Source organism: Anomaloglossus baeobatrachus, chromosome 6, assembly GCF_048569485.1.
Source record: "Anomaloglossus baeobatrachus isolate aAnoBae1 chromosome 6, aAnoBae1.hap1, whole genome shotgun sequence".
Classification (NCBI taxonomy): domain Eukaryota; kingdom Metazoa; phylum Chordata; class Amphibia; order Anura; family Aromobatidae; genus Anomaloglossus; species Anomaloglossus baeobatrachus.
The window spans coordinates 60020337-60043213 of NC_134358.1; the positions used below are offsets into that span (position 1 = coordinate 60020337).

Sequence of the window (22877 nt, forward strand, 5' to 3'; positions counted from 1 at the left end):
AGTGTTTCTAAACATCCTTAATGATATGCTAATGAGGCCAGGGACTAGTCGCAAGCAAGGTAGTTCCCTTGGCTAGTCAGACCCCTTAGCATGTAAGCACGCCCCTGAGGGCGTGCTAACATGCCTATGAGTGCACAGCATCAGAGGCATGGTTGCTCTCACCTTTGCTGCCACCGTTCGTTTCTGGCTTAGTGCAAACTATCAGACTGTCCGGACTTCTGGACATGCGTAATATACCAGTTTGAAGCCGGGACGCATACATAGTTGCATTACTGGAAGTCCAGAAGTTCTGATCATGGGCACTGAGCTGAAAACTAGCAGTGGCAGTAGAGAGGTGAGCGCGACCATGCCTCTGTTGCTGCATATTCATTAGCATGTTAGCACGCCCACAGGGGCATGCTTACATGCTAAGGGGGCCGATTAGCCAAGGGAACTAACACCATTGTGACTAGTTGCTGGCCTCATTAGCACATGATAAAAGATCTTTAGAAATGCTTTTTCTAAAGATTTTTTTTATCTATGGTACTAGATACAGAGACGCTTAGGCAGGGATTAGTAATATGCACCCAGAACTGCTCGTGGTCCTGGGTTCATATGGCACCTGACAGGTTCACTTTAAATACTTCCTACTGAATGTTTAAAATTATGTAAGATTAGAAAAATGCTAGGTTGCAATACCAGACTTGCACAGTCACGTTTAAAACACTAGGTACCTGGAGTCAAGTGCCTAGGGCGGCAGTGTTTAGGAAGCATCACTTTAATTTCACTTTTTTTTAATCATCATAAAAGTTTAAAACCTTTACTTGTTGTGGGTTGTAAGGAAGGAGGAGTTCGGACTTTATACAGTTTAAGGTGCTGAGCTTGCAATATAGTTTTGCCTTGGTGCTCCATGCTGCTTGCATTGTTAAACTTGAAGATTTATTTCTGAGGCTGCTTTTGGCAAATCAGCACTTCTTCCTTAGTGAGAATCTCTGACCATAGAGCTCCCATCCGTGGGATTGTGACAAGACATTCTCGAATCAAGATTTCTGACTAATCGAGAAGCGCTGATTTGATCAAAGTATCCTCCATAATAAATCTTCAAGTTTAGCAGCACCAGCAGAACGGAGCAATAGGAAGGCTCCACAGTGTTATCCGCTTCACAGGAATCAAGGCAGTCAAATCCAAATTGTTTTATAATGCATCATTCAGATAGAAGATAAGAGCAACTTGCTTGTATTTAACGCTCTAAAGTAACATGTTACGGGATTAACTATTTGTGTGCCAAGTAATTTTTAAGAATGGTCTAGAATAGATAAATTGCTAATGTTGGATTTTTTTTGTTGAATATGTTATTGACATGAATGTTTAATTTATATTAGAGAACTGCCTATTAAAATTTAAAACAGGTCGACGGTGGTCCAAAGATAAAAAAAAAAAAAAAAACAGACATCTATGCCCACTCCTCTATACTGCTCACAATGTTCTTCACATCGTCCCTCTCTTTTGGCTTCCTCTTGAGGACTTAAGGGTGCTTTACACGCTGCGATATCGCCAATGATTTATCGTCGGGGTCACGTCGTTAGTGACGCACATCCAGCGTCCTTAGTGACATCGCAGCGTGTGACACGTACGAGCAATCTTAAACGATCGCAAAACAGGCAAAAATCGTTGGTTTTGGAGAGGTCGTCCTAAAACCAAATATAGTTGCCTGTTTATTAGCGATGTTGTTCCTCGTTTCTGCGGCATCACACATCGCTGTGTGTGACACCGCAGAAGCGACGAACTTCTCCTTACCTCCGTCCACCGGCAATGAGGAAGGAAGGAGGTGGGCGGCATGTTACGGCCACTCATCTCCGCCCCTCCTCTGCTCTTGGACGCTGCTGTGTGACGTCGCTGTGACACCGCACGACCTGCCCCCTTAGAAAGGAGGCGGATCGGCGGCCAGAGCGAAGTCGCTAGGCAGGTAAGTGCGTGTGACGGTGCCATAGCGATAATGTTCACTACGGCAGTGATCACACAATATCGCACATATGACGGGGACGGGTGCTATCCCGCTCAACATTGCTAGCCAAAGCTAGCGATGTCGCAGCGTGTAAAGCCCGCTTTAGTTGACCATTGTTGACAATCAATAAGTGCTAAGGTACTCTTTCAGCTCGGATGAAACACAACTTCTGAAAACAATCAGTAGAAACATCTGAGGCCCTCAATTAGTGGTCATCTGATGCTCCCATTAAAAGAAGAGGAGTAGACCATCAGTGGACATAGGCAGCAGTACTTGGAGTACCAGTGAGTTGCAGGAGGTTTGGTTACTATGTGTTTTATGCTAGGACCACTATGAATCCACATGTAAACTAACTAAAAGTACCAGATAACACCTTTAATATTTAAGAATGGTGTATAATATAGTAATGTAACCGGGCAGACATGATTCGAGAAAATCAGCACCAGTTGGGGCAAATTGAGTAGTGAAAGCCTAAGACAGCATAAGGTGTAAACATAGCCCTGCTGACTTGGTCCACAAACAAGAGTGCCGCTGTTTCTGAAAGAAGCTAGCAATGTTTACCAATTTCACTAAAACTTTTTAAAGGGAATCAGGACTTCACCCCCAAAAATATTTATATGCACATATTGCTTTTTAAAAGACAAGTCCAACAATAGTTTTACAAGGACAGTCCATTCCTCTGTTACTGAGAAATCATCATTTGATTTGATATGCAAATGAGGCTGTAGATCTGAAGCCTCTTTCACTCCACCTCTATTCTTTGCATAGTGCCGCCTCCTTCCACTTGATTAGAGCTGGAGTGACAGAGACTTCAGATCTACAGCCTAATTTACATATCAATTAAAATGCTGATATCTCAGCAAAGGAGCTATACCCCCAGCCCAATCATGTAAGATGAGATGCAGGGCAGAAAGGAAGGCACTCTTCAATATAAATTTCCATATGGTTTATTCCATGTGTACACATGTGAAGGTAGCATGCTATGAAGAAAAAGACATGGATCGCACATCCCACAAAAATACAATGATCTAAAGCCGCTAGGCAAACAATTATATAAATAGAACATGAGGTTATTTTGTTACCATTCTGATCAGATTGTATTAAGCCCACTGCTACTTCACGGCAAACCTCTTGAGTGGGTCCCTATCCTAAACCTTATAGTGCGGCACCGTTCACCAACCACTGCTGCAGCGACAAAGTGCCAGCAGGGCAGGCGACCTGGTGCCTCACAGCACCTATGGTGCAAGGAAAAGCCCCCAAGGCTCCAGGTCGCAGTGCCTCACTGACACGACACCACCACAACACTGGCCACTACACAGTACCAGCACTCAGTGAGAGGAGCTTCGCACTCACCTCCCACTGGCTCCCATATGTGGACTAGGAGCAAAAAAAGGGGCTGACCCCTCTTGCAGTCTCCTGCTGATTAAAATCACCTGTGCCAAATGGGGGGAGTGCAGATCCAAGCAAAAAAAGAGGGGGATAGAATGTTGTATAACATGCTATGAAGAAAAAGACATGGATCGCACATCCCACAAAAATACAATGATCTAAAGCTGCTAGGCTTTTTGTGGGATGTGCGATCCATGTCTTTTTCTTCATAGCATGTTAGGTACAGACAGCCCCTAGACAGGGAAAAAAATGACTAGCAACGCGTTTCGACCGTATTAAACGGTCTTAGTCATATATACCCCCAGCCCAATGCCATCTCTTTATGTTTAACTGACAATTTCCTTTGCCTGAAATCACACAACATAGAGACTGCCAGTAAAGAAGATAGAGATGGTGCTAGGCAGAAAATAGAGCTGGAATGTCAGAAGCATCAGATCTATTATAAGGCTAAAGCCTTATTTGCATATCAATACAAATACTGATTTCTTAGTAATGGATGAATGGACTAGAAAAGTAAAGGTATTTCTTGACTTGTCTTTGAAGGAGCTACATATGCATATAAAAAGTTTGGGCATGTACATAGTTTGGTGGATAAATCCTGCTGATTCCCTTTAAATGACAATTTTAAGTTCAATGGTTTATATATGATAATTAGATCTTAAATCAACCATTATACGTGTAAGTAAAGCTAGAAGTAAAATGAAAGAACATTCCATTTTTTCATCAGAATGATAATCCTTGATATTCTTGCAAATGTTTTGTTTGTTTCTTATTTGCTTATACTGCAAACATACTAAAATATACATTTATTGCCTAATGTAGAAGAGTTGGTTTCTTGTAAAAGGTATATGAGTACTTTTGTTGCGCATGCCAGTCTTAATTAGGGACTCACTGGAGTACGAAGTCCCAAATTGATTAGGAAGTGTTTGCACCTTAATGAGTTTGGCGCAGCTTATTAGTAGCGTGAGCCTCTGCTCGCCCCTCCAGAAATGCTACTACAGTCAATGAAGAAATGCCAGTAATTTTGCTGAATTTGACCGGAGGGCAGCATTTTGGCAGAGCGACTTAAAACTGGAATTAAAATTCCAAGAATTGCTAAACTTTTGCCCAGCTCTGAGTTGCACAAACATTTAGTGATCTTTCAAATCTTTTTATGCTGATTTAATGGCGCAAAAGCTTTGATGACCCTGCCCTATAGTGTATGCACACGCCACTTATTTCACAACATCATTTCTGTTAAAACTGATTTTTGCATCTCTAAATGTTGTCAGTAATCGGCAACATACTTGATCAATTAGCTGCCAACTAGATATACAGTGTCTAGGGATAAGGCCATTCATTATAAAAAATATTGACCATGCTCTGCAAAACTGTCATGGACTAAAATGTGCCATTTTCCAAAACCCGTAGCATTCTCATTTTTCGGGATCTATGGCTCAGTGATGGCTTATTTTTTGTGCCTCAAGCTGACGTTTTCAATGGTACCATTTTTGTGCAGATGCTACGTTTGATCACCTGTTATTGCATTTTGTGCAAAATTTGTGGCAACCAAAAAACATAATTCTGGGGATTCTTCCTATGGTGCTGGGTAAGTTAATGCTTACCGCAGCACGCTGTTACATTTCACTGTCAGAATTTGACAGCGATATGTAGGCGGTTAATAGGCGTGGGTGGAGCAGGATTCCATTTGAGCCTGGCAGGCACACATGTCAGCTGTTGAATTCAGCTGACATGTGCGTGGATCGCTGCTGACTGCCCACAGCAGGTGATGGCGATTAATCTCACATGATCCATGACGTACCCAGTACGTCAGTACATCATGTGAAGAGGTTAAGACAAAAGAACTAGGCAAAACAAATGATCAAAGGCAAGGTCCAAGGTGGGGCAGCAAAATATAAAAAAAACAGAGCACTATAAACAAGGCACACTCACCACCGAGCTAAGCATATGACTGGCAATAGTCAGACCGTAGTCAGGCAGCTAAATAACCAAGTAATCACCTAGAATGCAAGATACTTGGAAGCAATTCAGCATACCCCTGTACTTAATGGGCGAGTGGACTGTCACTCACAATATTAACAGCTTGGCACACCCCAGCCACAGATAGTATGACCGAGCTATCACTTGCAGAACTGACAGGTCGGCATGCCCCTGACTCCATAGGATGGCCAAGCTATCACTTGCAAAACTGACCGGTTGGAATCCCTTTTAATCTGTAGGTCAGCTGAGATGTCTCTTACAGTCCAGAACATAGTAAGTGCTGGGATCATGTCAAGGACTTCCGGTCATAGCCAGGGCGCAGTATGACATCACCGAAACCAAGTCTCGTAAGTCACAGTGCATCATGACATCATGATTAGAGTTGAGCGCGGTTCGTGGTTCGAGGTTCTCCAGTTCCAGGTTCGAGTGATTTTGGGCCATGTTCTAGATCGAACTAGAACTCGAGCTTTTTTCAAAAGCTCGATAGTTCTAGAAACGTTCGAGAACGGTTCTAGCAGCAAAAAGCAGGGCTTTTTACAGCTACAGTGTGCAGGAGCCATCGCTGGCAGCCTGCCACAAGCTGGTAACCAAGATAAACATCGGGTATCCAAGCAAAGCGCTTTGGTTAGTAACCCGATGTTTATCCTAGTTACGTGCAGGAAGCCGACACTTCCCCGCTCAGCTCGCTCCGCCCCCTCCTGCCCACGGCATGTACACATACATACATACATACATACATACACACACACACACACACACACACACACACACACACACACACACACACACACACACACACGGTCCCGCTCAGCTTACCTGCGGTCGGTCCGGAGGCAGCAGTCCTTGGCACTGGAAACTGTGGCTGCCGGCCCTTTAAGGGTGTGTTCTCCTTCATTGAGCATCATCTGTGGGCGGAGCTACCGCCCGGCGTCCTGCTCGGTCGCACAGATGAAGGAGTCACAGTGCCAGCCAGCGACCCCCAGCACATCGCTTCCCTCCGGCGCTGTGTGGGCCCCATCTGCACCGTGACCTGATCAGTATGTGGGACATCACTCCCTCCCCGCCCCTCCCTGTTCCGCAGAGCCGCGTGTGTGGCCCCCTGAGCCGCGTGTGTGGCCCCCTGAGCCGCGTGTGTGGCCCCCACAGAGCCGCGTGTGTGGGCCCCACAGAGCCGCGTGTGTGACCCCCGGAGCCGTGTGTGTGGCCCCCGGAGCCGCGTGTGTGGGCCCCGCAGAGCAAGGTGTGTGTTTGTATGTATGTATATATGCAGCAGAGCAGTATGCGTGTCTATATGTATGTATATATGCAGCAGAGCAGTATGCGTGTCTATATGTATGTATATATGCAGCAGAGCAGTATGCGTGTCTATATGTATGTATATATGCAGCAGAGCAGTATGCGTGTCTATATGTATGTATATATGCAGCAGAGCAATATGCGTGTCTATATGTATGTATATATGCAGCAGAGCAGTATGCGTGTCTATATGTATGTATATATGCAGCAGAGCAGTATGCGTGTCTATATGTATGTATATATGCAGCAGAGCAGTATGCGTGTATGTATGTATGTATGTATATATGCAGCAGAGCAGTATGCGTGTCTATATGTATGTATATGTCACGGCCGGGCGGTCGGGCAGACCCAGGAGGTGGATCCACTGGACCGAACTCTCTGAGATGGTGGTAGGGAGTCCGGCAGCTGAAGCACTGATGGGCAGTAGAACAGTCCGTGCAAGTGAAGGCAGCGGAGGAGTCCCAGGGACCACGGAGTCACAGAAGGTGGTCTTGGTGACGTAGCTCAGGTTCGGAGGCCGAGGTGATATCAGGCGGGGTCCGGAACCTCTGGAGCAAGATGACGGGTCACCGCAGGGATCCGGGATGGTACGGACTGTCAGATGGCAGACGGACAGCGTGCGGGGATCAGGACACGGCAGACTGGATGGCGAGGCAGGTACGGCTCTACAAAGACAGATAGGTGAGTACAGGCACATAAACACCAAGAGACCTGACTCCTAGCTCAGGGAACACGAAGATCAGGCCCCGCCCCCTTGGACAATGACCCCCTATATACCCTGTACCTGTGCAACCTCATTTCCTGTTAATGGACGCTGGCCCTTTAAGAAAGGGTCAGTGACCGCGCGCGCGCCCTAATGCGCATGCGCGCCGCCCGGGTGCCAGAAGCCAGGGAAGGAGGCTGCGAGGAGGACGCAGGGGAGCCGGCCAGGTCCAGGGAAGCTGTCGGGCGCCGGGATCGGGGGCCCGGAGCCCTGGGACGGACGGAATCCGGTGACTGGGGAGCGGAGAGCGTGGCAGGTGAGCCGGGGAACGGGGGTGAGGACCCGGGGAGCGCGACAGTACCCCCCCCCCCACGCCCCCCTCCCCGCAACCGGGACATGAAGGCACGGATAAGAGGAGTGCCCACGTTCTCCCTGGGCTCCCAAGACCTATCCTCAGGACCATACCCTTCCCAGTCCACCAGGAAGAACTGTCGACCTCGTACGGTCTTCATGGCCACGATATCCCTTACCGCATAGATGTCATCATCGGCAATAGGAGGAGGGGCCGGACTGGCAGCAGCGGAGAAGGGACCAAGGACAACCGGCTTGAGCAGAGAGACGTGGAAGGAGTTGGGTATCCTCATCGTGGCCGGGAGCTGTAGCTTGTAGGATACCTCATTGATCTTGCTGAGGACCTTAAACGGCCCGATGTAGCGAGGACCCAGCTTGTAGGAAGGTATCTTCAATCGGATGTACTGGGAAGCAAGCCAGACCAGGTCACCAGGAGAGAAACACGGAGGATCCAGACGTCTCTTGTCAGCGTGTTTCTTCATCCGCTGGGAAGCGCGCCCAAGGGACGCCTTGACAGAGTCCCAAATGGTAGCAAAGTCACGAACTGCAGTATCAGCAGCCGGGACATCCGATGAAGGGGATATAGGCAATGGGACGGCGGGCTGGAGTCCGTAAACAACATGGAAGGGAGATTCGGAGGATGACTCACTGACGTGGTGGTTATGGGAGAATTCAGCCCAAGGCAGAAGCGAGGACCAGTCGTCGTGATGGGCGTTGACATAGTGACGTAGGTATGAGGTCACGATTTGATTGACCCTCTCCACTTGGCCGTTAGACTGAGGATGGTAAGAAGAAGAAAAGTCCAGAGTCACTCCCAGATGTTTGCATAGAGCCCTCCAGAAGCGGGAGGTGAACTGAGTTCCTCTGTCGGACACTATGTGGGATGGAAAGCCATGCAAGCGGAAGATGTGATGTATATAGGCTTCCGCGAGTTCCTGAGCAGAGGGCAGTCCGGCCATAGGAACGAAGTGGGCCATTTTGGAGAATCGATCAACCACGACCCATATGACTGTGTGCCCGGAGGATAATGGCAAGTCCGTAATAAAGTCCATTGCTATGTGTTGCCACGGGACTGAGGGTATCGGTAAAGGCAGAAGACGGCCATGGGGCAAGTGTTTGGGCGTCTTGTTCCTGGCACAGGAGGAGCAGGCAGAGACAAAAGCAGCGACGTCCGTGCGAAGGGATGGCCACCAGTAATGGCGTACAATCGCACCCCATGTTCTCTTCTGACCAGCATGCCCGGCTGTTTTTGAGGCATGACCCCAGTGTAACACTTTTTGCCTGTCGGTATCGGAGACATAGGTCTTCCCGGGCGGTATCTGGGCTAGGGTGACAGGGGCCACCGGAATGATGTTGCTAGGACAGATGATGGGTTGGGTAGTCTCTTCCTCCTGCTCCATGGGCATGAAAGACCTGGACAAGGCATCAGCGCGTACATTCTTGTCCGCGGGTCGGAAGTGAAGCTGAAAGTCGAACCTGGCAAAGAATAAGGACCACCTGGCTTGCCGTGGGTTCAGTCGCTGAGCGGACCGCAGGTATTCTAGGTTCTTGTGGTCCGTGTAGATGATCACGGGATACACTGCACCTTCCAGGAGGTAGCGCCATTCCTCCAGTGCCAGTTTGACTGCCAAGAGCTCTCGGTCCCCGATGGTATAGTTGCGTTCAGGCGCTGAGAAGCCCTTGGAGAAGAATCCGCAAGTCACCATCTTCCCGGAGGAGGACTTCTGCATGAGCACTGCTCCGGCTCCTGAGGAGGAGGCATCCACCTCCAAGGTGAACTGGCGGTTCAACTCCGGACGGTGAAGTACAGGCGAGGAAGCAAAAGCCCGCTTCAAAGAGCCAAACGCGGCGTCGGCCGCAGGCGACCAGTCCTTTGGATTTGCCTCTTTCTTAGTCAAAGCGGAAAGTGGAGCAGTCAGAGCAGAGAAGTGAGGGACGAATTGGCGGTAGTAGTTGGCGAATCCCAGGAAGCGTTGGATTGCCTTCAGTCCAGAAGGGGGAGGCCAGTTGAGAATGGCGGAGACCTTCTTGGGATCCATCTGCAGTCCAGTCTCAGAGATGATGTACCCCAGAAAGGGGAGAGAAGACTGCTCAAAGACACACTTCTCATACTTTGCGTACAGACGGTTCTCTCTTAGTCGTCGTAGAACCAGCTGTACGTGCTCTCTGTGGGTTGGGAGGTCCGGAGAGAAGACAAGGATGTCATCTAGATATACTACCACACAGGTGTAGAGGAGGTCTCGGAACACGTCGTTCACCAGTTCTTGGAAGACGGCAGGAGCGTTACACAGGCCGAAGGGCATCACGCAGTACTCATAATGTCCATCGCGCGTATTAAACGCGGTCTTCCATTCGTCACCAGAGCGGATGCGCACCAGATTGTAAGCACCCCGAAGATCCAGCTTGGTGAACAGACGAGCTCCTCTAAGCCGGTCAAACAATTCGGGGATGAGCGGCAGAGGGTACTTGTTCTTAACAGTGATCTGATTCAGACCCCGGTAGTCGATGCAGGGACGTAAATCGCCCTCTTTTTTCTTGACAAAGAAGAAACCTGCTCCAGCAGGAGAGGAGGATCTCCGAATGAATCCCCTAGCCAGGCTCTCTGAGATGTAAGTAGACATAGCCCTTGTTTCGGCTGGAGATAAAGGATATATCCGTCCTCGTGGTGGCGTTGTTCCAGGGAGCAGGTCGATGGCACAATCGTAGGGGCGATGTGGCGGCAGTACCTCGGATTCTTTTTTATCAAAGACATCAGCAAAGGACCAATAAGCCGAGGGCAGCCCCGGTAGGTTCTCAGGAACCGGAGGTCGTCGGATGGGTTGTGTGGATTTTAGGCATCTCTCATGACACGAAGCACCCCAGCGGGTGATTTCGCCAGTGCCCCAGCTGACTGATGGTTCGTGAGTCCGTAACCATGGAAGGCCCAGCAGGATCTGATGGGACATGTGCGGAAGGACGTAGAAGGCGATGTTCTCGGTGTGAAGAGCACCGATGCGCAGTTCAACCGGCCTGGTGGTCCAGGAGATGGTGTCAGAAAGGGGTCTCCCATCCACAGAGGCAATCACCAGGGGCTTGTTGAGTGGGATAACAGGCACCTGGTATTTGTCCACGGTGGCTTGCTGGAAGAAATTGCCTGCTGCCCCGGAATCAAGATAGGCCTCAGCCGTGAACCGCGTCTCTCCCGTTGTCACTTGCACGGTCCATGTGACCGGATCAGAGAGAGTCCCAGCACCTAGGGTGGCCTCTCCTACCAACCCTAGGCTTTGGAGTTTCCCGGCCTTTCCGGACAGGAACGGAGGAGGTGTGTGCCCTCACCGCAGTAAAAGCAGAGACCCTTGGCAAGCCGCTCTGCTCTACGTTGTGCAGACTGACGCACTCGGTCAATCTGCATGGGCTCGTGGACGGGACTCCCAGCTGTTGATGACTGAGGTACGGAGGGCTTCTGAGGAGGAGATGAATGCCGTAACGGGCGTCTCTCACGAGATAGCTCTTTGGAGCGCTCCTGAAAACGTATGTCCACACGAGTTGCTAGGGCAATCAGGGCATCTAGGGTGGAGGGCACGTCCCGACCCGCCAACTCATCCTTGATGCGACTCGAGAGTCCCTCCCAGAAGGCGGCTGTTAGGGCCTCATTATTCCACCCGAGTTCTGAAGCCAAAGTGCGAAAACGGATGGCGTATTGGCCCACCGTCAGTGTTCCTTGACGTAGGCGGAGGAGTGATGAAGCAGAGGCAGAAGCGCGTCCCGGCTCGTCAAAGGTGCTGCGGAATGCCTGCAGGAACTGTTGAAGATCCTTGGTCATGGGGTCCTCCTTCTCCCACAAGGGGTTCATCCACGCCAGCGCCTCGCCCTCTAGGTGGGACATTATAAAGGCGACCTTGGCTTGGTCGGAGGCGAACAGATGTGGCAGCTGCGTGAAATGAAGGGAACATTGATTTATGAAGCCCCTGCAGGTCTTGGGATCTCCAGCATAACGAGGAGGTGACGCCAAACGGAGTCGGGAAGCATCTGACGAGGTTGCCACTGGTGCGGGGGCCATGGCTGGCCTGGCGGGGGACCTGGGTGCCGCAGGCGTCATTGATGCTTGTAATGTGTACAGGCGGGTGTCCACGGAGGTCATGAATTGCAGCATGCGGGTCTGGACTTCATGCTGACGCTGGAGTTCCTCTTGCAGGACCGATAGTGCTGCAGCGGGATCCATGGCCTGATCTTACTGTCACGGCCGGGCGGTCGGGCAGACCCAGGAGGTGGATCCACTGGACCGAACTCTCTGAGATGGTGGTAGGGAGTCCGGCAGCTGAAGCACTGATGGGCAGTAGAACAGTCCGTGCAAGTGAAGGCAGCGGAGGAGTCCCAGGGACCACGGAGTCACAGAAGGTGGTCTTGGTGACGTAGCTCAGGTTCGGAGGCCGAGGTGATATCAGGCGGGGTCCGGAACCTCTGGAGCAAGATGACGGGTCACCGCAGGGATCCGGGATGGTACGGACTGTCAGATGGCAGACGGACAGCGTGCGGGGATCAGGACACGGCAGACTGGATGGCGAGGCAGGTACGGCTCTACAAAGACAGATAGGTGAGTACAGGCACATAAACACCAAGAGACCTGACTCCTAGCTCAGGGAACACGAAGATCAGGCCCCGCCCCCTTGGACAATGACCCCCTATATACCCTGTACCTGTGCAACCTCATTTCCTGTTAATGGACGCTGGCCCTTTAAGAAAGGGTCAGTGACCGCGCGCGCGCCCTAATGCGCATGCGCGCCGCCCGGGTGCCAGAAGCCAGGGAAGGAGGCTGCGAGGAGGACGCAGGGGAGCCGGCCAGGTCCAGGGAAGCTGTCGGGCGCCGGGATCGGGGGCCCGGAGCCCTGGGACGGACGGAATCCGGTGACTGGGGAGCGGAGAGCGTGGCAGGTGAGCCGGGGAACGGGGGTGAGGACCCGGGGAGCGTGACAGTATATATGCAGCAGAGCAGTATGCGTGACTATATGTATGTATATATGCAGCAGAGCAGTATGCGTGTCTATATGTATGTATATATGCAGCAGAGCAGTATGCGTGTCTATATGTATGTATATATGCAGCAGAGCAATATGCGTGTCTATATGTATGTATGTATATATGCAGCAGAGCAGTATGCGTGTCTATATGTATGTATATATGCAGCAGAGCAGTATGCGTGTCTATATGTATGTATATATGCAGCAGAGCAGTATGCGTGTCTATATGTATGTATATATGCAGCAGAGCAGTATGCGTGTCTATATGTATGTATATATGCAGCAGAGCAGTATGCGTGACTATATGTATGTATATATGCAGCAGAGCAGTATGCGTGTCTATATGTATGTATATATGCAGCAGAGCAGTATGCGTGTCTATATGTATGTATATATGCAGCAGAGCAGTATGCGTGTCTATATGTATGTATATATGCAGCAGAGCAGTATGCGTGTCTATATGTATGTATATATGCAGCAGAGCAGTATGCGTGTCTATATGTATGTATATATGCAGCAGAGCAGTATGCGTGTCTATATGTATGTATATATGCAGCAGAGCAGTATGCGTGACTATATGTATATATGCAGCAGAGCAGTATGCGTGTCTATATGTATGTATATATGCAGCAGAGCAGTATGCGTGTCTATATGTATGTATATATGCAGCAGAGCAGTATGCGTGACTATATGTATGTATATATGCAGCAGAGCAGTATGCGTGTCTATATGTATGTATATATGCAGCAGAGCAGTATGCGTGTCTATATGTAATATATGCAGCAGAGCAGTATGCGTGTCTATATGTATGCATGTATATATGCAGCAGAGCAGTATGCGTGTCTGTATGTATGCAGCAGAGCAGTATGCGTGTATGTATGTATGCATGTATGTATGCAGCAGAGCAGTATGCGTGTCTGTCTGTATGTATGCAGCAGAGCAGTGTGTGTGTGTGTCTGTATGCAGCAGAGCAGTATGTGTGTGTCTGTCTATATGTATGTATGTAGCAGAGCAGTGTGTGTCTGTCTGTCTGTATGTATGTAGCAGAGCAGTGTGTGTGTCTGTCTGTCTGTATGTATGCAGCAGAGCAGTGTGTGTGTGTGTGTGTGTGTCTGTATGTATGCAGCAGAGCAGTATGTGTGTGTCTGTCTATATGTATGTATGTATGTAGCAGAGCAGTGTGTGTGTCTGTCTGTATGTATGTATGCAGCAGAGCAGTGTGCGTGTCTGTCTGTATGTATGTATGCAGCAGAGCAGTGTGTGTGTGTGTGTCTGTATGTATGTATGCAGCAGAGCAGTGTGTGTGTGTCTGTCTATATGTATGTATGCAGCAGAGCAGTATGCGTGTCTGTATGTATGCAGCAGAGCAGTATGCGTGTCTGTCTGTATGTATGCAGCAGAGCAGTGTGTGTGTGTGTCTGTATGTATGCAGCAGAGCAGTATGTGTGTGTCTGTCTATATGTATGTATGTAGCAGAGCAGTGTGTGTGTCTGTCTGTATGTATATATGCAGCAGAGCAGTGTGTGTGTGTGTCTGTCTGTATGTATGCAGCAGAGCAGTGTGTGTGTGTGTGTGTGTGTCTGTATGTATGCAGCAGAGCAGTATGTGTGTGTCTGTCTATATGTATGTATGTATGTAGCAGAGCAGTGTGTGTGTCTGTCTGTATGTATGCAGCAGAGCAGTGTGCGTGTCTGTCTGTATGTATGTATGCAGCAGAGCAGTGTGTGTGTGTGTGTCTGTATGTATGTATGCAGCAGAGCAGTATGTGTGTGTCTGTCTGTATGTATGTATGTAGCAGAGCAGTGTGTGTGTCTGTCTATATGTATGTATGCAGCAGAGCAGTATGTGTGTGTCTGTCTGTATGTATGTATGTATGTATGCAGCATAGCAGTGTGTGTCTCTGTATGTATGCATGTATGATGTGTATCTATGTATGTCAGTGTATATGACTGTATAGATTTGTCTGTTTATATGTATTTTTGTGAGTTTGTCTTTAAATATGTATATGTACGTGTATGTATCTGTGTATGTGTGTGTGTCTCTGTGTTTATGGGGCCCACTGGGACTCTTCCGCCCGGGGCCCACAAAAACCTGGAGCCGGCCCTGCCTGCGGTGATGAAGTCCCGCCATCCCGACCTCAGCGCTGTCACTGTCCTCCATGGCCGCCGCTTGTCACATCACCTCTCGCTTCCGACCCGAGACTGACTAGCGGTGACGTCACGGGCCTCTCGTGAGACTTGGTGTGAAGGCGGCGGTCATTGACCTCAGTGACAGGGGCTGTCAGTGTGCTGGAGATCAGCGCAGGTAATGTACCTCGCTGACAGCAGCACTTGTCATGCCCTGCAGTGACCTGGGCTGACCCATTGATGTTAGCTCAGGTCACTGCACTGCTCTCCCAGCCAATGGGGAACAACCTGCTCTTCATTGACTGGGACAGTGTGGATCGTCATGGCAACCCCTTGGATTACAGCAGACCTGGATTTGTTTTTCATTCTAATAAATTGGTTAAAGAGGGAATGTTTTGGGGAGTGTTTTTTCAAATAAAAATGTGTTTGTCGTCTATTTTTTTTTATTACTGACTGGGTTGGTGATGTCGGGTATCTGATAGACGCCTGACCTCACCAACCCCAGGGCTTGATGCCAGGTGACATTACACATCTGGTATTAACCCCATATATTACCCCGTTTGCCACCGCACCAGGGCGCGGGATGAGCTGGGGCGAAGCACCAGGATTGGCGCATCTAATGGATGCACCACTTCTGGGGCGGCTGCGGCCTGCTATTTTTAGGCTGGGGAGAGTCCAATAACCATGGACCTCCCTAGTCTGAGAATATCAGGCCCCAGCTGTCTGCTTTACCTTGGCTGGTGATCCAATTTTGGGGGACCCCTACGTGTTTTTTTTTTAAATTATTTATTTAATTTAAAATAACAGCGTGGGGTGCCCTCAGTTTTGGATTACCAGCCAAGGTGAGGTTGCCAGCTGTGGTCTGCAGGCTGCAGCCGTCTGCTTTACCCTAGCTGACTACAAAACTAGGGGGAACCCTATGTCATTTTTTTTTTTTTTTCATTTTCTGGCTAAATACAAAGCTAAGCACCCCTTAGTGCCACATGAAAGGCACCAAAGGGTGCTCCACTTTTTCTCCATTTTTTCTCCACTTATTCTCCATTTTTTTTTCTCCACTTATTCTCCACTTATTCTCCACTTACTCTCCACTTACTCTCCACTTTTACTCTCCACTTTTACTCTCCACTTTTACTCTCCACTTTTACTCTCCACTTTTACTCTCCACTTTTACTCTCCACTTTTACTCTCCACTTTTACTCTCCACTTTTACTCTCCACTTTTTCTATGGTCGGTCTACCCATTAGCTCTGCCATGCATACTGTAGCTCTACACCTACTGCACATGTTACTTTATGATTGACATCTCTTTCGTACCAGAGCTGTCTAAGCCTACTCTGACCCCATATTTGTCATTACTATATTGTCCTTGTACTGTATTATGACATTTGTATCATGTGTTTCATTTCTTGCTGTGTTGCAATTTTTTTGCTGCATCCCAATTGTACCTCTACATTGTTCGAGTTTATGTTATTGTTCTCTCACTCTTATGTGATACTGATTATTGTCATTTTTCATGATTACATGCAGATAAGTCCAATCTGACGAAGGCTCAGGCCGAAACGTCATTTGTAACTTGTTTTGGACAAAAACATATATGCTTATGAAAAGAGAATTTTTTTTTTCTTAATACGGACCAATAAAGAGTGATTTTGCATTACTATCCGTTGTGACTTACTGACTTAGTCTGGGAGATTTAGAGTGCCGAGGTTACTCACTAATTTTATCTATTATTACCTCTGAGCATCTATATACCAGTGAGCAGAGCTTCCTCTACAGTAGTTCTCCTGATTAGGCATGCCCTTACCTCATGAGCAGGGCATTGCAGCTTTGGTAGCAACTATTACGACATGGACTCTGCTGCTGTGGACCCGGGGAGAGTGAGTGCAGATTCATTGCACCCACACTCCTCACATGAAGGGTCCGCACTCCTAGAAAATGGGGGATACGTTCCCTGAGTGTCTCCCCCCCATATTCTAGACGGTCCAGAGTCGTCGTGGGACCCCTTTATTTTTTTTCTTACAATAAATTGGTGAAAGAGGAAATGTTTTGGGGACTGTTTTTTCAAATAAATTTCTTTTGTCGATTTTTTTTTTTTTTTTTTTTTTTTTTTGTTAGTACTGACAGTTTATGATGTTGGGTATCTAATAGACGCCATGACATCACAAACTGCTGGGCTTGATCTCAGGTGACTTTACAGCTAGTATCAACCCGATTTATTACCCCGTTTGCCACTGCACCAGGGCACGGGATGAGCTGGGGTGAAGCGCCAGGATTGGCGCATCTAGTGGATGCGCCACGTCTGGGGTGCCTGCGGCCTGCTATTTTTAGGCTGTGAAGGCCCAATAACTATGGACCTTCCCACCCTGAGAATACCAGACCACAGCTGTCCGCTTTACCTTGGCTGGTGATCCAATTTGGGGGAGACCCTACTTTTATTGTGTAATTATTAATATTTATAAAATAATTATAAAAAAGAGCCTGAGGGGACCTCCACATTGGATCCCCAACCACGGTAAAGCTGCCAGCTGTGGTTTTCAGGCTACAGCCGTCTGCTTTACCCTAGCTGGCTATCAAAAATGGGGGGACCCAATGTCATTTTTTTTTTAACTATTTTTTAAATAGAAAAAATTAATGGGCTTCCCTGTATTTTGATTGCCAACCAAGGTATCGGCAGGCAGACTGGGGTGGCAACCCATAGCTGTCTGCTTTATCTGCGCTGAGAATCAAAAATACCGCGGAGCGCTACGTCATTTTTTTAAAGATTTATTTTTACAGCACTGTGATGTCCAGCAATCAAAATACAGGGAAGCCCATTTTATTTTTAGTTATTTAAATAAATAATTAAAAAAAATATATATGGGCTCCCGCTGCATTTTTTGTATTGCTAGGTAAGGGTAATCCAAGCAGCTACTGGCTGCTAACCCCCACTGCTTGATGTTACCTTCACTGGCAATGGAAAATCCAGGGAAGCATTTTTTATTTTTTTTGCCAAAAAACTACAAAAAAAAGGACGTGAGCTTCGCCATATTTTTGTATGCTAGCCAGGTATAGCAGGCAGGTGCTGGAAGAGTTGGATACAGCGCCAGAAGATGGCGCTTCTATGAAAATGCCATTTTCTGAGGCGGCTGCAGACTGCAATTCGCAGCAGTGGTGCCCAGAAATCTCAGGCCAACCTGTGCTGCGGATTCCAATCCCCAGCTGCCTAGTTGTACCTGGCTGGACACAAAAATGGGGCGAAGCCTACGTCATTTGTTTTCTAATTATTTCATGAAATTCATGAAATAATAAAAAAAGGGCTTCCCTTTATTTTTGGTTCCCAGCCGGGTACAAATAGGCAACTGGGGGTTGGGGGCAGCCGTACCTGCCTGCTGTACCTGGCTAGCATACAAAAATATGGCGAAGCCCACATAATTTTTTCAGGGGGCAAAAAACTTCTGCATACAGTCCTGGATGGAGTATGCTGAGCCTTGTAGTTCTGCAGCTGCTGTCTGTCTGTATGGAGAAGAGCAGACAGCATCTGCAGAATTACAAGGCTCAGCATACTCCATCCAGGACTGTATGCAGAATTTTTTTTCCCACCAAAAAAATGACGTGGGCTTCGCCATATTTTTGTATGCTAGCCAGGTACAGCAGGCAGCCACGGGCTGCCTCCAACCCCCAGTTGCCTATTTGTACCCGGCTGGGAACCAAAAATATAGGGAAGCCCGTTTTTTTTAATTATTTCACTTATTTCATGAAATAATTAAAAAACAAATGACGTGGGCTTCGCCCCATTTTTGTGTCCAGCCAGGTACAACTAGGCAGCTGGGGATTGGAATCCGCAGCACAGGTTAGCCCGAGGTTTCTGGGCGCCTCTGCTGCGAATTTCAGTCCGCAGCTGTCCCAGAAAATGGCGCTCTCATAGAAGCGCCATCATCTGGAGCTGTATCCAACTCTTCCAACAGCCCTGGAGCCGGGTGGCTTGTTGGGTAATCATGAGTTAATACTGGCTTTGTTTTACTAGCCAGTATTAAGCCAGAGATTCTTAATGTCAGGCACGTTTGACCCGGCCATTAAGAATCTCCAATAAAGGGTTAAAAAAAAAACACCACACAGAGAAAAAATACTTTAATAGAAATAAATACACAGACACATTAGAGACTCCATCTTTATTACCCCCTGTCAGCCCTCCACGATCCTGCTCTCCTGTCTTCTTTCTTTCTAGTGTAGTAGTAGTGACGATTGTAGTGAGGATGAGTTTACCCAGCTCATCACTTGGGGCTGGGGAACCTCCATCCTCACTACAATCATCACTACAAACGGGAAGCAGCGTGCAGCGTGCAGATCAGTGCTGGCTGTCAGCGGTAACAGCGGTAAAGGCCCCGTTAAGGCTAAGTTCACATTTCCGCTAAAATGTATCAGTCACAATCCGCTGCTCTTGTAAACAGCGGAATCCGTTTAGCGGATTCCGCTGCTCCCATAGACTTGTATGAGCAGCGGATTGTGACTGATGATGCTGCGTTGCACCCTCCGCCCGACTGATCAGTCGTGGAACGACTGACCGCCGGGCGGGAGGAACGCAGCATGTAACGTTTTTTGAGCAGCGAGATCCGTCGGATTTCGCTGCGCATGCTCTCTGGCTCCCTGCACACGTCACCAGCTTTGGTTGGTTACCCGATATTTACCCTGGTTACGGTGCAAGGAGCCAGCGCTAAGCGGTGTAGGCCCGTAACCAAGGTAAATATCGGGTAACCAAGGTAAACATCGGGTGCTTTGCTGTTACCCGATATTTAGGCTGGTTACGTGTGCAGGGAGGCCGACACTTCCCCGCTCGGCCCCGCCCCCTCCCGCACTCCGCACATGTATGTACACACACACACACACACACACACCTGTCCCCAGCCATGCAGACAAGCACTGCCACTGACACCCTCGTCTGGCCCCGCCCCCTTCTCGGCTCCGCCCCCTCCCGCACTTTGCATGTGCACACACATACATACATACATGCACATACATACATACATGCACATACACACACTCACTCACACATACACTCACCTGTCCCCAGCCATGCAGACCGCAGCACTTCTACTGACATCCTCAGCGCCTGGCCCCGCCCCCCGCTCGGCTCCGCCCCCTCCCGCACTTTGCATGTGCACACACACATACATACATACATACATACATACATACATACATACATGCACATACACACACTCACTCACTCACTCACAGATACACTCACCTGTCCCCAGCCATGCAGACCGCAGCACTTCTACTGACATCCTCAGCGCCTGGCCCCGCCCCCCGCTCGGCTCCGCCCCCTCCCGCACTTTGCATGTGCACACACATACATACATACATGCACATACATACATGCACATACACACACTCACTCACAGATACACTCACCTGTCCCCAGCCATGCAGACCGCAGCACTTCCACTGACATCCTCAGCGCCTGGCCCCGCCCCCCGCTCGGCTCCGCCCCCTCCCGCACTTTGCATGTGCACACACATACATACATACATACATACATACATGCACATACACACACTCACTCACAGATACACTCACCTGTCCCCAGCCATGCAGACCGCAGCACTTCTACTGACATCCTCAGCGCCTGGCCCCGCCCCCCGCTCGGCTCCGCCCCCTCCCGCACTTTGCATGTGCACACACATACATACATACATGCACATACATACATGCACATACACACACTCACTCACAGATACACTCACCTGTCCCCAGCCATGCAGACCGCAGCACTTCCACTGACATCCTCAGCGCCTGGCCCCGCCCCCCGCTCGGCTCCGCCCCCTCCCGCACTTTGCATGTGCACACACATACATACATACATACATACATACATGCACATACACACACTCACTCACTCACAGATACACTCACCTGTCACCAGCCATGCAGACCGCAGCACTTCCACTGACATCCTCAGCGCCTGGCCCTGCCCCCCGCTCGGCTCCGCCCCCTCCCGCATTCAGCATGTGTATACACACACACACACACACACTCACCTGTCCTGCAGTCACTGCGGCACTGACGTCCTCAGTGCCACGGCCCCGCTCGGCTCCTCCCCTCCCCCCCGAACTCCGCCCCCCGCACACAACGGAATCCGACAAAGAATTCTGTTCTTTGTCATCCGTTGTACAGCGTTGAACAGCGCATCAGTCACATGCGTCAAGCGACGCATGTGACTGATACAAATCAACGGAAATGTGAACTTAGCCTTAGCAACTTACCAGCGATCCCAGCAACGATAGGGATCGCTGGTAAGTTGCTAGGAGGTTGCTGGTGAGATGTCACACTAGCGACGCTCCAGCGATCCCACCAGCAACCTGACCTGGCAGGGATCGCTGGAGCGTGGCTACACGAGTTGCTGGTGAGCTCACCAGCAACCAGTGACCAGCCCCCAGCGCTGCGTGGAAGATGCTGCGCTTGGTAACTAAGGTAAATATCGGGTAACCAACCCGATATTTACCTTGGTTACCAGCGCACGCAGCTACACGTGCAGAGAGCAGGGAGCAGCGCACACTGAGCACTGGCTCCCTGCTCTCCTAGTTACAGCACACATCGGGTTAATTACCCGATGTGTGCTGCAGCTACATGTGCACAGAGCAGGGAGCAGCGCACACCGCTTAGCGCTGGCTCCCTGCTCTCAGACGCTGACAGACGCGTTACCATAGCAACGGTGCTCTCGGAGCCGCGGTTAGCGGTGACGTCACCGCTAACTGCGTTGCAATGGCAACCTCCGTTAATGACCGGCTGTGTCAGCCGGACCCTAACGGAACGGGGAGTCGACCGTGTGGTAGAGCATGTCGCCGGTACACGGCGATACACATATGTGCACCGTGTACCGGAGAGATGCACTCGCAGGTCCTACATGACTCGTCATAGTCATGTGACCAGTCTGTAGCCAATGAGATAATAGCCACGTGACTGGTCACATGGCTATTTTGACGTCACCATAGGTCCTGCATCACTGCTGCAGTGCCAGTCACCGGGAGGATTCAGCGATCATCGGATGGAATAGCGGCAGGAGACAGAGTGCAGAAGGGATCGCGGGGACCGGTAAGTGTTATGGCAATGTTTATTAACTGTTTGTGTACATTTATAATGCATTTTTATGTGTTTGTGATTGCCTCCCATTATAGCCTATTGGTTCGAGTTCGGTTCGTCGAACGTTCGACGAACCGAACTCGAACGGGACCCCCGTTCGGCGAACCGACCTCGAGCCGAACCGCGACCGGTTCGCTCATCTCTAATCATGATGCTATGGTGCGTTATGATTTTCGAAGCCTAGACGCACTTTTTGCCCTCCATGCTGTAACAGTAATAAGGAAAAAATCCAGTAGTATCATTACAACATAAAAGAATAAATTTAAACCCCAGGCTATTCTTAGGGCGGCTTTGCACGCTACGACATCGCACGTGCGATGTCGTTGGGGTCAAATTGAAAGTGACGCAAATCCGGCGTCACTTGCGATGTCGTAGTGTGTAAATCCTAGATGATACGATGACCGAGCGCACAAGCGTCGTTATCGTATCATCGGTGCAGGCTCCGACATTTCCATAATGCCGGTGCTGCGACAGGTACGATGTTGTTCCTCGTTCCTGCGGCAGCACACATCGCTGTGTGAGAAGCCGCAGGAGCGAGGAACATCTCCTACCTGCCGCCGGCCACAATGCGTAAGGAAGGAGGTGGGCGGGATGTTTACATCCTGCTCATCTCCGCCCCTCAGCCGCTATTGGCCGCCTGCCGTGTGACATCGCTATGACGCCGCACGACCCGCCCCCTTAGGAAGGAGGCGGGTCGCCAGCCAGAGCGACGGTCGCAGAGCAGGTGAGTGCATGTGAAGCTGGGGTAGCGATAATTTTCGCTACGCCAGCTATCATAAGATATCGTACCTGCGACGGGGGCGGGGACTATCGCGTGCGGCATCGCAGCATCGGCTTGCGATGTCGCAATGTGCAAAGCCCGCCTTACACTCTATGCATTCTTTTTCCAGGGGAATAAGTATGCTCAAAATGCTCTGTAACAGCATGATCTTG

The 22877-nt window shown here is 49.5% G+C and overlaps 1 protein-coding gene across 7 annotated transcripts in view; it reads left to right on the forward strand.

Annotated features, from left to right (window-relative positions):
* The window catches only part of CSMD3 (CUB and Sushi multiple domains 3), a 2007504-nt gene that overhangs the window by 1573605 nt on the left and 411022 nt on the right, over positions 1-22877 (forward strand). The window lies entirely within an intron of this gene.